This window comes from Balaenoptera acutorostrata, chromosome 2 (genome assembly GCF_949987535.1).
Source record: "Balaenoptera acutorostrata chromosome 2, mBalAcu1.1, whole genome shotgun sequence".
NCBI classification, from domain to species: Eukaryota; Metazoa; Chordata; class Mammalia; order Artiodactyla; family Balaenopteridae; genus Balaenoptera; species Balaenoptera acutorostrata.
Window position 1 is genome coordinate 107411390 of NC_080065.1, and position 15139 is coordinate 107426528.

At 33.2% G+C, this 15139-nt stretch overlaps 1 protein-coding gene across 7 annotated transcripts in view; it reads left to right on the forward strand.

Annotated features, from left to right (window-relative positions):
- PRR16 (proline rich 16) overlaps positions 1 to 15139 on the forward strand; it is a 170550-nt gene that overhangs the window by 97093 nt on the left and 58318 nt on the right. Inside the window, exon 1 of one of the 7 annotated variants that reach the window (XM_057540959.1) lies at positions 3884 to 3970. The exons of the other annotated variants lie outside the window; for them this stretch is intronic. The gene's annotated coding sequence lies outside the window, so the exon portion shown is untranslated. Of the gene's footprint in view, positions 1 to 3883; positions 3971 to 15139 lie in introns of those variants that run through there. 7 annotated transcript variants of the gene reach the window in all.

Sequence of the window (15139 nt, forward strand, 5' to 3'; positions counted from 1 at the left end):
TTATATTTTAGTTCCACATATAAGTGATATCATATGGCATTTGTGTTTCTCTTTCTGACTTATTTCACTTAGTATGATAACCTCTGGGTCCATCAGTGTTGCTGCAAATGGCATTATTTCATTTTTTATGGCTGAGTAATATTCCAGTGTGTGTGTGTGTGTGTGTGTGTGTGTACATACCACATCTTTATTCATTCATCTGTCTATGGACATTTAGATTGCTTCCAGATCTTGACTATTGTAAATAGTGCTGCTGTGAACATTGTGGTGCATATATCATTTCGAATGAGAGTTTTCTTCGGATATATGCCCAGGAGTGGGATTGCTGGATCATATAGCAACTCTATTTTTAGTTTTTTGAGGAACGTCCATACTGTTTTCCATAGTGACTGCATCAATTTACATTCCTACCAACAGTGTAGGAGAGTTCTCTTTTCTACACACCCTCTCCAGCATTTGTTATTTGTAGACTTTTATTTTTTTAACATCTTTATTGGAGAATAATAGCTTTACAATGGTGTGTTAGTTTCTGCTTTATAACAAAATGAATCGGCTATACTTATACATGTATCCCCATATCTCTTCCCGCTTGCCTCTCCCTCCCTCCCATCCTCCCTATCCCAGCCCTCTAGGTGGTCACAAAGCAGCGAGCTGATCTCCCTGTGCTATGCGGCTGCTTCCCACTAGCTATCAGTTTTACATTTGGTAGTGTAGACTTTTTAATGATGGCCATTCTGACCTGTGTGAGGTGGTACCTCATTGTAGTTTTGATTTGCATTTCTCTAATAATAAGTGATGTTGAGCATCTTTTTATGTGCCTACTGGTCATCTGTATATCTTCTTTGGAGAAATGTCTATTTAGGTCTTCTGTCTATTTTTTGGTTGGGTTGTTTGTTTTTATTGAGTTGTCTGAGCTGTTTGTATATTTTGGAAATTAAGCCCTTGTCGGTCACATCATTTACAAATATTTCTTCCCAGTCCATAGGTTGTCTTTTTGTTTTGTTTATGGTTTCCTTTGCTGTGCAAAAGCTTGTAAGTTTGATTAGGTCCCATTTGTTTATTTTTGCTTTTATTTCTATTGCCTTGAGAGACTGACCTAAGAAAACATCGCTATGATTTATATCAGATAATGTCTTGCCTATGTTCTCTTCTAGGAGTTTTATGGTGTCGTGTCTTGTATTTAAATCTTTAAGCTATTTTGAGTTTATTTTTGTGTATGGTGTGAGGGTGTGTCCTAACTTCATTGATTTTCATGCAGCTGTCTAGCTTTCCCAACACCACTTGCTGAAGAGACTGTCTTTTCCCCATTGTATTGATATATTCTTGCCTCCTTTGTTGAAGTTTAATTGATTGTAGGTGTGTGGGTTTATTTCTGAAGTCTGGGAGGGTTTTGCCTCCTGCTTTGTTCTTTTTCCTCAGGATTGCTTTGGCAATTCTGGGTCTTTTATGGTTCCATATAAATTTTAGGATTATTCTAGTTCTGTGAAAAATGTCATGGGTAATTTGATAGGGATTAAATCTGTAGATTGCTTTCGGTAGTATGGCCATTTCAACGATATTAATCCTTCCAATCTAAGAGCATAGTATATCTTTCCATTTCTTTGAATTACCTTCAACTTCCTTTATCAGTATTATATAGTTCTCAGCATGTAAGTCTTTCACCTCCTTGGTCAGATTTATTCCTAAGTATTTTGTTTTTTTTGATGAGATTTTAAAAGCGATTGCTTTTTTACTTTCCCTTTCTGATATTTCATTGTTAGTGTAAAGAAATGCAACTGATTTCTGTATATTAATCTTGTATCCTGCTACCTTGCTGAATTTGTTTATCAGTTCTAGTAGTTTTGTTTGGAGTCTTTAGGGTTTTCTATATATAGTATCATGTCATCTGCATATAATGACAATTTTACCTCTTCTCTTCCAATCCAATCTGGATACCTACCTTTTACTTCTTTTTCTTGTCTGATTCCTGCAGCTAGGACTTCTAATACTTTGTTGAATAGAAGTGGTGAGAGTGGGCATCCTTGTCTTGTTCCAGATTTTAGCAGGAAGGCTTTCAGTTTTTTACCATTGAGTATTATGTTGATTGTGGGTTTGTCATAAATAGATTTTATTATATTGAGATTTGGTCCCTCTATACCCACTTTGGTAAGAGTTTTTTTATCATGAATGGATGTTGAATTTTATCAAATGCTTTTTCTGTATCTATTGAGATGATCTTGTGGTTTTTATCTCTTCTTTTGTTGATGTGGTGTATCATTTGATTGATTTGCACAGGTTGAACCATTCTTGTAAGCCTGGGATGAATCCAGCTTGGTCATGGTGTATGATCTTTTTTATGTGTTGTTGGGTTTGATTTGCTAATACTGTGTTGCAGCTAATATAATGCCCAGAATTGATTCCTCCAAGAGAAAAAACTTAACATTTTTTATAAAAACGTCTTTTCTGATAGTAAGAAAGTGCCCACTCTTATACACTATCCTTTTCCAGTTATTATCCTAAATTGAGCTATAATTACTTAATTATGCTGCTACTTTGTTCTTGTATTCTTGCCTGGAAAAATCAGAAAATTGTACTAAATTTAAAAATTAGTGGCTGTTTAAGCTAGGACATTGCTTTTTTCCTGCCTTTGAATTTGAACTGAACCATTGGCTTTACTTAGATCTTGAGTCTGTTGGCTTTTGGAATGGAGCCTACACTATTGGCTCTCCTGGTTCCCAGGCCTTCAGGCTGGCAATGGAACTACACTTTTGGCTTTCCAGCATTTCCAGCTTGCTGGCTGCAGGTTTTGGGACTTCTTGGCTTCCATAATCACCTAAGCCAATTCCTTATAATCCCTCTCTTTATTTCTCTCTCTGTATGCATCCAATTTGTTATGTTTCTCTGACTTCATACAGACACTGTTTTTAAAAGATTCGGTTTACTTATGCTGACAGATATTTTTTTAAGCATGGGTGAATTCCAGGAAATGGTTCAAAATGGGTGAATGATGGCATATTCTTGTGAGTTTCACACTAATATGATTCACATATAACTATATGTAGCTATGTGTACAGACAGAAGCAGTGTGTGTTCCAAGGATGTGCTTTGAAATTTTAACAAAGAAATCCAAGCCAAAAGGTGTTGTATTTTCATCTCAAGTGTCCTTGTTTAAACTCCTGCAGTTTTCATATTGAGAAGTCACTAGCATATGTAATCTCAGTCAGCAAAGGCTGCAAACTGAAAAATGCCGAAGCTCGAGAAACTGTTGTGTTGAGGTCTAGAGGATGACCTTGGCCCATCCATCCTCACCATGGATGGTGACTTGATTAGCATATTAGTTCAGTTTTGAGAAAATAAAATAGGAACAAAGAAATAATAACACTGTTTTCTTCCAGATAACTTTCAGTTGTGTGGGTTTCTTCTATTTCGAAACACTGACCTCTGTTATTTTCGGGAAACACCATTTCATGATTACTGTTCCCTGGAACGCTCTCAAATCTTTTTACACAAGTCAGTGAAACATTAAAGATCACACAGATGTTTGCTTTGGTTAGTAATGTTTGATATGCCTTCTGCCTCTTTTAATACTGAACTTCTCATAAGGGAGGTAAAGAAGCATGCAGAAGGAGGAATGACAGGCAGAAACTGCAGAGTAAGAGATCTCATTTGTTGAGTGATGGCCATGTCGTAGACACCATGCCAAGAGCTTTATTACTATTGTCTCACTTAATTTTCCAGCAATTGGAGATGGAGATGCTATTGTTATGCTCATTTGTATAGATTTGGAAAACTAGGAAGTTACCCACTTACATAAATTCACACTGGCAGAAAGTGGCTAAGGTGTAATTTAAACCCAGTTCTTGTGGAGTTCAGAAACCAAACTCTTAATTGGTATACCAACTTGTGAATGAAGAAAAGAGATAGAATGAAGAGAAAGGGGAAAGAGGATAAGAAGAAAAGAAACTGAATAAAAAATATCTCATTGTAAAAGGTATATTTTTCATTATCAAATATTTGGTAAAATAACAGAAAATATGAAAAGAGTCAGCTGGACAGCCACAATCCAAGGAACCTCTTTTATATTTGCCCTCAGTTACTATGCTGTACATAAATTTGCTTCATTGTGTTCCTATTGTATATGTGCTTTAGTTATTTTATTCCTCACTAAACATTATACCGTCAGTATTTTCTGAGTTACTATAAATCTTTGTGAACACTTTTATGTTGTATAATATTACAACATAAAATGAGCCATAATATAATTATGTTTCTATTTGAAAACATTTAGTTGTTCTCTGTGATGCACACTCCACATATGAACACCAGTATCCATACAGCTTCTTCCCAGTTTTGGATTAGTCTCCTACCTCTGAATAACTATTTTATATGAAACTTCTAAAATGGTTGATTCTTGACAATTTTTATTTTAGGGATGGCATGTTAACTAGCCTCTCATATATAGTATTGCTACAAATGAAAATAAATTTTGAAAACCATTAACATCTAAATCATTTCAGTCTTACATAGTAATTTTCCTTGTGTTAAATTGTGTCATTGATTTTTAAGATAAAGCACCTCGATGTTATTTTTCCTAGAATCGTAGAATACTGATGAGATTCTTTTCTACAACTATAATACCTGTTTTTTAAAACTTCTTCCTTAGCCTTTGCAAGTAAGTATTTTATCAATACAGATTAGGAATATTCAAATGGAGACTTACTCTTTCACAGAGTAGGCACTGTGTTCATAAGCTTTTTATTTTATGCCATTTCTTATCACCTTCAGATTACTTAGGCTTCCATTATCATATTACTCAAATGTAAATCCCAAACCTGACTTGGTTCTCAAAATCATCTATGGAGTTTTGAGTCCAGAGTAATTGCCAAAGCACACTTTTTTTTTTTTTTTTTTTTTTTTTTTTGCCTTGCATCTCTTCACCTCTTTAAATTTGAGACAAAGGGCTACAGTTTTCCTGGGAAAAAGATTGTTCAGTGAACTTCTGTCCTAGCAATGAAGTTCTAGTTTCTAAAATTGTGTTTCTTGTTCTAATTATACCATCAATCATAACTTGGCTTCCTAAATTTCCATGTATTCTGTCAAAATTAATAAATTATCTATGGAATGTTGGAAGAGGCTTATTTTTCTAGTTTTATGGCTGCGTTTTAAATAGTAGGCATCCCTTGAATTTGAATATGTTTAATGTCAATAAATTATTTGATGGTTTAATGTCCTGGCCTTCTCTAACTGCAGATAATCACATATAATGAATATTAAGTAATTGGTTGGACAAAATGGTTCAGTGAGGAAAAAACCTGCTCAGTAAAAGCTTGAATACAAATGTGAAGCAAAGATGTAAATATAATAATTACAGGTATACTCTGACCTATTAAGTGCTTATATTTTTAATTAATACAGCAACCTTAGGGACTAGGTATAATTATCATCCCCATTTTATAGAGGGAAAACTGAATCATATAAGGAAGGGCAAATAATTCAGGAAAGAAATGGACTTATTTTGACTTCAGAAGTATGCTATTTAGCAGATAAGAGTGAGATCTCCCAGTTAGCATGTTCTAGGACAAGTTTGTAGAATATTTGTAGATGTGTTTATTGGTGGGCGACTAGGCAGTGAGCCACAGGTTTCAGATGGCCATAGGTTTAAGAAGTGGTGAGGAGGGAATTCTAAGAGTGAAAACTGAGTGAACAAAAATGTGCTTCAGAGGAGTATTTGGATGGAATCAGGGGTTTACAGTGTTGTGCATTTTCTGCCAAAAATATTCATGTTTCATCAAAAATGAAAAGAAATTTAAAAAAATAAACAATGAGAACAAAACTATGTTCTTCAAGCCCTGTTGGAGAAATATAGTTGAAAACATAGATGGGGAAATATTGTGGAGGGCTTTAAAAAACAATGTGGAGTCTTTTATCAAACAGTTAAGATACTCATTACAGTACATTCTGAATGATTTTCTTATTTCTTCCATAATGGTAATATTTGGTATGGGAATATGAAGTTCAGAATGGTTATTTCCAGATAGTCTCTCAATAAAAAAATGCCCAAAGAGTGTGGGAGATCTAAGATTGCCTTAAATCTAATTGTAAATTGACATTCCAAAGGCTAGGCATCCTGCCAAATCAATTTTCATTGTCTATTGCTGCATAACAAATCTTTCTAAAACTGGATGGCTTAAAACAGCCATCCTCATCCATTACCTCTTGTGGTTTCTATGGGTCTCAGCTGGAAGACTCACACGTTGGAGGTTGGGATTATCTATAGTCTCATTCACTCACAGAGCTGGTGCTGGGAGCCTGCTATAGTCATTGGTTGGTATGCCCACATGCGGCCTCTTCATTTAGCCCCGGATTCCTTACGACAGGGTGGCTGGGTTCCAAGAGCAAGTGTCTCAAGTTAGAGGGTGAGACCATCTGAGGTCATTTTCCTTTTTATTTCCTAGCCTCAGAAGTCATTGAGCACCACTTCCGCTGCATGTTATTGATTGAGGCATTTACTAAGGTCCACCCAGGTTTAAGGAGGGGGAAACATAGACCTTACATTTCACTGGAGGATTGCCATCACATTTTAATAGAAGTGTGCAGGAAGGGATGTGTGTTCGTCTGTGTGTGTATCACCATGCTTAGAAAATACAGTCTGCCATTCCATCTGAGGGTTCTAAAAACTGCCAGGGCCTGGCACACCAGGTAGGAAGCAAGGAGTCACACTTGTCTCCTGAAGATATTTTATTAAGCATGACAGGGACTAGGCCAACTGACACAAGGGGAGACTTGACTTTGTTTTTCTGTAGGCTGCACATTTTGGTGAGTGTTTGTTCTGAGAAAATGGGATTTTACTTTGTGGAACATGACAGGAATCAAGTCTAAAAATAAAATAACTGTGTCAAGGATGAAATAACTGTCAAGAATGGCATTACAGTTGTCTGTAAATCTTATGAGATTTGGGCATGTTGAACTGCCAAGGCTAAAGATTAGTTGCCTGGCAGAAAGACAGCTCTGGAGGTTGGTGGATGCTTTAGGATGAAGTTATTCGTTGTTCAAATGGAAACTACCTCTTAAGTGCTGGGCACCGGAGGCTATCCACTAGTTGCCTAATATTAGGGAGGATTCTCAGACTCGTTGGCACAGCAGCTGTAATCAATTTAGGCATTTAACCCAGGCATTCCAGGGATTTACTGGAAGTTTCAAAGGTTATCCTGACTTTGGTTATTGGTCTAACTGGATGCATTAAATATCTGTTATGGACCAAGCACACTGTATGCCATGATGAAAGTATAGAAACGGAGTCCCCTCTGTCCTGTACTGCATCTACCAAAAGAAAAAGACACGCGAATAGGTCTTCACTACAGGATGGTAGTGCCCTGATAAAAAGTAAAAGAAAGGGAGGTCTGTGGGGCAGAGGTCATTTCCATCATGATCCGGGCAGAGAGGGGGCTGAAACATGTCCTGCTGGAATCCAAGCCCCTGGCCTTTCCATCCCACCAGGTTGGTCTACTGTTGTCCTCAGTCTCTCAAAAGTTTGCTCTAAAATAAAACAATGATGTAGTTACCTTTTTGCCATGGAAAATGAAAGGTTCAGTTGTTGAAACAGTTTAAAAATCAATGGACTCTGCAATGCTAAATGAGAACAAGACAGATAAGTGGATTTCACTTCTGTGCTTGATGGAAATATATTTTCTTATTGATAGGGGCCTAAGTTTTTACTATTTAGGTTTTAAGTCAATAGAATAGCAGCACACATCACTACACAACAGAATTAAGAACACTTTGCTAATTTAGGGAAATGAAGAACAGGGTGTTTCTCTTTGGTTAAAAATAAAGTTTAATTTTTGTTTGTCTTCCCGATGATCTACATTTCATTGAGAATTTCAGCTACAGTTCAGGTTAGTGTTTCAAGTTGAGTGTTTCAGGTTAGTGTTTCAGGTACTTGTTAACACATTACCTTCAGTTCTGGGATTCCTGTCATTCTGAAGTTTACTCTCCAAGAGGAAACAAAATACAAAAATATATTTCAAATTGATTTGTACAAAATTATCTTGATTCTGAAATGTAGTATGTAAAACAACTCTGTCTGGTATTAACATATTTATCTTCCGCTCTCCTTTATTTTGTTCTTTTAAAAAATATTTGGACAATCTAGTCCTTCTCTCTATGTCTAACATAGGATCCTTATGTTATTTATACTAAAATCCAGTTCTAATAATGTTATTTTCTAAAGAGAAAAGTCCTAGTAAACATCCTGAATTAGAATCTTGGCTCTACCATTTCCTAGCTAAATTATTTATCCTCTCTGGGCTTCAGTTTTAGCCTCTGTAAAATAGGGATAATAGTAAAACCCACTTTATAGGGTTATTATAATAATAGATAAGCTTTGTATTTTAAAAAAGAGTAAAAATTAAGCTCTTTAGCCTGATATTCAAGGCCTTTTACTAATTTAAAGACACTTTCTGAAATGTATCTTCTGCCTTAAAAATGTATGCTCCAATTAACCTGGAACGTGCCTAATTTTCTGAATGTTGGTTATTAGCTCCAACTTTCACACCTTTGCAGATGCTACTCTCTTTAATACCTCTATCTACTTTTGCCTTATCAGAATCTATTAATATTTGATGTAACATAGCCTATTCTAAGGATAATATCCACAAATTTTCAAAATATAGGAATGTCCAGCACAATACAAACTTTATTGTCACTACAAAGGCTTAGTCTGAGGCTATGGATTTAGAGCGGTGATCCTTAGACTAAATGGCCAAAAGGCAATGAGCAAAACTGGATCTGGTTCTGAATTTGCCTACTGAAAGGTACCTTAAAACTGATAATAGTTTTCCCTTATCCATATGATAATAATTATGTCCTCTTTCTCTACTCAGAAGCATTTCTGTGATTCATAGTTGATTTATTTGATTTCTTATCTAGGATCATCAGCTAGTTCTTCTGTAAACACTTTATTGAAATATGATTGACATGTACATATTTAATGTATACAACTTGATGATTTTGGAGATATGTGTATATTTGTGAAACTGTCACCACAATCAATGCCATAAACATATCCATCACCTCCAAAATTTTCCTCCTGCCCTTTTTATTTATTATTATTTTGTGTGTGATTAGAACACTTAATATCTACACTTTCAGCTCATTTTTAAGAGATACCTTTACTCTCATGTTCATTTCAGCTAGTGTTTTTGTTCCATATCTAAGACATGATTTTCAGAAAACACTTGACTGTAAGAATGTTTTCCTCTCAATAGAATATAAGCAAATGATAAGTCTCAATATCAAATATTCTATTACCTTAACAAGGCCTTGTTTCCCAACCTCTCCCCAGCTGTATCTTTTGAGAGCCAGCACAGGTTCTTGATTCCTCCCCTTCACATTCTTCTCTTGCCTCTAAATGCTCATGGCAGTTTGTGCCTGTGTTACTATACTCATCTGGTCTTTTTGTGTCCTGAACTTATTCGTACACTTGACTTGTCTCACTAAGAAATAGTGAGTAGCTAGAGAGGGGTTTGCCTCATCTTCCTGTTTATCACAAGTATCTTGTCAGTAGGAGTTTTTAAATAAATATTTTATTTTATACTTATTCTGTAATTATTGATAATACTTTTATGTTCATTCTATAGTGACTGATTCAGTGTTCAAGTTTTAGAAAGTTTTACTTTTTTCAGAAAACTTCAGACTTTTGAGAGGTAGCCAGTATACCTAGAATTCTTAGCAGTTAAAATTGATGCTTGAACTGTTTTGGGGAGAGTTGAAGCAATATTGTAACAAATTCAATAAAGACTTTAAAAATGGTCCACATCAAAAAAAAATCTAAAAAAAAAATTAGGTATTATTACTATGAATAAAAATAAGTATATATATGTATGTTCATAATTATTCATCACAGTTCTGATATATAGTAGTGCACCATGAAGAAAGCTTCTCTGATCCTCATCTGTTGTATATATTTTGTATTCTTTAGATTTAATCTAATAGTATTCCAAACTATTCTAATACCAATCTAATAATAGTATTGTATGTTTCCTTTTTATAGTAAGTCCTTGATTAGCAGAGAATATATATGTGTATCCATATATTTCTCTTCCTTCACCTGTTACATTCATTGTATTAAAGACTGTATAAATATTTTTATAAATGGATATAACCCTAGATCTGTTTTTAACAAATGGATAATATATCTCTGTTTCACAGTGTTTTCAGAACTCTCTATGCATTGTAAATTATCTACACATTATAAAGTGAAGTGTAAATTGATTTTTATTCAGTTAATTTAACAAATGCAGTAATTGGTTTTTGGGGGGTTTGGGGTAAAATCAAATAGTTTATGTGTTCATTTTTTGTTTGTTTTCTGAATTATGTGTATAATTACTTCCTTTTGTGCCATAATCACATGCATAGTCTAAGTGTCTTGGGTATATAACTAATGTTGGTTGCTTCCAACTTTCATGATTATAGAAATTGCTATATAATATTAGAGTAAGAGTAATTTTAAAATAGTAAACTCATAGAGATTAATAATGTTGCAAATAAAATTGCATAAAAAGGGTTTAAATAATTATCTGGATTCTTTAAAAGGACAAAATAAAGTAAAAGTTTTAGAATGGTATCTTCTTCAAGAGACATGTTAAAACATCTTTGCAAGAGTAGCTTATGCTTTCATTTGACGTGTTTAAGAGGAAAATCCTAGGATTGCTGTCATAGTCTTATTTCTTATGCAGTACAACAGCTTGAATCTTTATATGGTATTCTGGACGTCTATCACTTTCATCATCAAAATGTCTGAGAAGATAAACTAGCATAACCATAACCATAAAACTATGTTACAGTTTTAGCATACATAATGATGAATATGTCATACTACTCTTCTATAAATTTTGATAACAAACTTACCTCGGTTGACATCTATATGCTGCTTCCAAAACACTCTCTTTCAAACATAAATTTCAGATCAAAATACTCTACTTATTAACATGAAAAATATGCTTGTATGTCTGGGGAATGAAATGCAGAATAACTCTTGGAGCACAGTGGATGCTTAGTAAATGTTCTTGACTAAATTGACGGTTGATACGACCAAATTGTAAAATGCTATATTCAGGAACAGCCAGTTTGTTTTTGTTTTGTTTTGTTTTGACATATATTGCATCAACCAATATATTTATATGAAGTGTTGAAGTGTTTGAATCATAGTAAATAATAATTTTTTTATATCGTAACTTTAGGAAGACAGGATTTTGGTAAATGATGGAACCATAATCTTTTGCAGAGGTTTATTTCAAAAGTAATTTGATATACTACTGGTCTACACATTATGTATCCTTTTTTTTTTCTTTGCTGCCCACTCTCTCAGTAATTCACTCTTAGGAGGACCATAATTTATTGTTTAAATGATATAATATATCTCTACATCTTAGCTAATAATTAACTTTGGATTTTCATGATAATGGTTATTATTTTATAGGGCATGTGGATATATTTTGTTATGTTATTAATATTTTATTAATATGTTTCCCATGTAATATTCCACAATCTCAATGAAAAATATTAATTTCTAAAGATACATTACTCTGTTTTCTGGAATAGCATGAGATAATTAAAGGTAACCTCTTGAACAGTTACAAAAACCTAAGATATCTACTTTATGATTTCCTTTTAAAATTACTAACTTAAGAAATCATTTTATTCTCAAAGAGTCTTAATGTGAATTTGAGATTTCCCTTTAAGAATCTTATTCTTTCACCATTAGTGTTTATCTTTCATATAAATACTTTAAATAGTTCTAGGTCTCTAATATTGCTTTATCTTGACAGCAGTCCTAATTCAAAGAATTTAGCTTTGCAACTTAAGTTAACTCTTAATGTTTCCATCATTAAAAATGCATTTCCTGTCAAAATGTAGTATTTTTAAGTACTTTTTTTAAGTGGAAATACTCAGAGTAAGGTCAAAGATTGGCAGCTATTGTGAAAATTTAAGAGATTCCTCATCAGTGTTAAGGATGGCTTTGTTCTCAAGTGTCAGCAATTACTTGGCTTTGCTGAACTGGCCATTGAAATATAGAAAAGTCTCGTGACTTGTACTTTTAGCTGTCTATCTGTCTATTTACCTGTCACACAATAGACATAACAGATATCTCACTTTTTGATCTCTTGTCTTTTTTTTTAATCCATTGGCCACTGTGACTGTTTAAAGCTATAGTCTTGATCTATGCTCATGAGATGTGAGAAGGAACCTGCTGAAGCTTTTAGGAAAGTTTCTTCTCTCTTCCTACATATGGTACCTGAACTTTATCTGGACACTGTAGTACAAGAGTGTGAGCTCTGTATACCTGCCTGAGGGTGAAGTTAAAGCACTTGAAGTGAAGATGCATGATTTTCATTAAACTAGAGCCTGATTATGCTGAAAAGCCTAGATATTTAGCCAAATTTGATTTAAAATTTTATAAAAGTTTTATAAATAAAATATCACAAATACCATTTGTATCCCCTGGATAAACCTTCTTAATCCCACTTTCCTTTTTCTTGTTCTCTGTACCTAGATATAAATGAAATCCTGAATTTGGCATTTATTATTATAATGTAAATATTTTCTATATTTTCTCCATATGTACAAATTTATACATAATATGCATAATTTTTTGAATTCTGTCTGATTTGCATCATATGCACTTATTGTGCAAATAATTTTTCATATAATGATTGTTTCTTGAAACTTCTGGTTTTAGTTTATATATTTTACTGATGGAAATTATTCCATTATAGAATATAAAGGGCATTCCATTATAAAGATATACCACAGTTTATTTATTCTCACCCATTGATTAGCAGTTATAGTTTTTCAAGTTTTGTTGTTAAGGACATGAAAATGTATTTAATTAATATTTTAATCACTATTTCCTCGATTACAAATATTCATTTGCCATTTGGGTTTTCTCATTTATTAAAATTTCTGTTTATATAATTTACATTTTTTTACTGGATTATTCATCTTTTTGGTATTGATTTATAGAAGATTTTTTTTACTATATTTGAGTACTAGTACTTTATAAGATACATGTTTTGAAAATATCTATTTCTATTCTTTTGGTTGTCTGGAACATTGTTTATAGTATCTCTTGTAATTTTTAGTCAAATTTATCACCATTTTACTTTACACTTTGTGTTTTTCGAGTCTTGTGTAAGAAATCCATTTATATTTCAAGGTCATAATTTTACTTTTTTTTTCTAAAATTGCTGAAGTTTTGCCTTTCATGTTTGAGAAATCAACATAGATAAATAGATAGATTAGATATAGATATAGATATAGTAAGGCTCAAAGCAATGCATATCTTATCAAATTATTCTCCTCTTTTAAGTGAAATCTGAATTACTCAAAATTTTAAAAAAATGTTTTATTTGGAATTAGATACAGGTAACAGATGTGTATATACTATATTACCCATATGATTAAAATACAGAGTAGTACAAATATTCATTTTTATTATCTGAAAATCTTTACTCCATTTTCTTTCCTGTTTCCCTGGGCTATTTCTAGAATAATGGTTCAAACTGGAGGAAGCTTCCACAGTTTCAATTCTGTTACTGTGGTCTCAGAGTTACATTTTTGCACTGTACTTAGCTTTCCAAATCTCAGGCCCCACGAAGAGCTAGTCACTTTGATATTGAGGCCTGTCCTCTGCTTTGCCCAAATTCCATAAATAAGGATGTTTAGCCTCAGATAATACTTCTACAGTCTAATCCCAGATGTGCATGGCATGTATCACAAGCCCATTTTAGCACCTTGAATGGCTATGCTGCAAAGATAGGTGGAAAAGCAGTTCCTTCCCATTTAATGTACAGATTTGTAGGGGAGTAGGTTTCCTCCATTGCTGTCCATCTGTTTGCTAGTGCCAGTTGAATAAACTCCCTTGTGCTACAAAGGTCACTGGTTCGAAATTAAACTGCCTTGAAATATTCTGTTTCAAAGCTGTACTCTCCCTTTCTTTAAACACTGAATGTTTGATGTGGCAACACGAGTCTTTAGTTTTGTGGTGATGTTAACTACAGTTTATACATACCTTAAAGTGAACAAAAAAGTTTCAATACATGCATATTATTTGATTTGATTCTTTTAAAAAATATGCCATTTTGTGTTGTAAAATGCTTATAGTAAATGCAATTCTTCTATTGCATTATTCAGTGAAATATGCATGTACCATTACTTCCACACAATCTTAAATTCTTTTTAGTATGAGTATGAATGCATGTATTTTTTTAATTGAACACTGAGGTGGCATGATCATATTTTGAACCTGAAAGCTCACATTTTCATTTTATCGAAGTGACAGATTAGTTAAAAGATCCCTCTGTACTGTTTTCTGAAACTAAATTCTTATTGAAGAAAAATATATAAGCATTGTGTATACTTTGTGAAGATTATGGGGAAGGCATCCAGTTAGCATGTCAGCAGAGATTGAAGGGCATATAATGCTGTTATTTACCCATGAGTTTACACATGTGGCATGGATATAATACATCTTGCCCATGTCTAAATACAGTGAAGGAAATGAGTAATTAAGCATGAATTTTAAAACAAAGATCTTATTTTGTTGTTTAATTGCTGCTTTTCTGAATAATCATAAAATGCACAATTAAAGTTAGTATTGGTATTTTCTAAATGAGAAATATTAGATCATATGGTTGGATTTTATCATTGTCTTTTTGGTAGCACTTAAGCTGGAATTGGTTTAAACTTGAAAGTTTATAAATTAATTTTTTTTCTATTTTCTTCTTTCTCTTAAATCTTAGAATATCAGTCTTAAATTGTCTTACGAAAATTCATGCTTTTTTTTTCAATTATTCTGTAAGCATACTGCTAAACTTCATGATTTAAATCCCCCAAAGATATTTCCAAATTATTTACGTGAAAGCTATTTATACCATGCATTTTACCTTCCATTTAGGACAAAATAAACAAACATAATCCAAAATTTGAATATTTTATTCAATTCATATGATTGCTTTATATGTGATCTATTATTTAATTAAATTCAGCTTTTAAAATATATTTATATTGTAGGCTTTTCTGTGCAATTCCATTAGGTTCTTTGTGCAATTCCAACAGCGTAGTGATATGCTGTCCTTGATAAATAGTTTTTCTTTTAGGC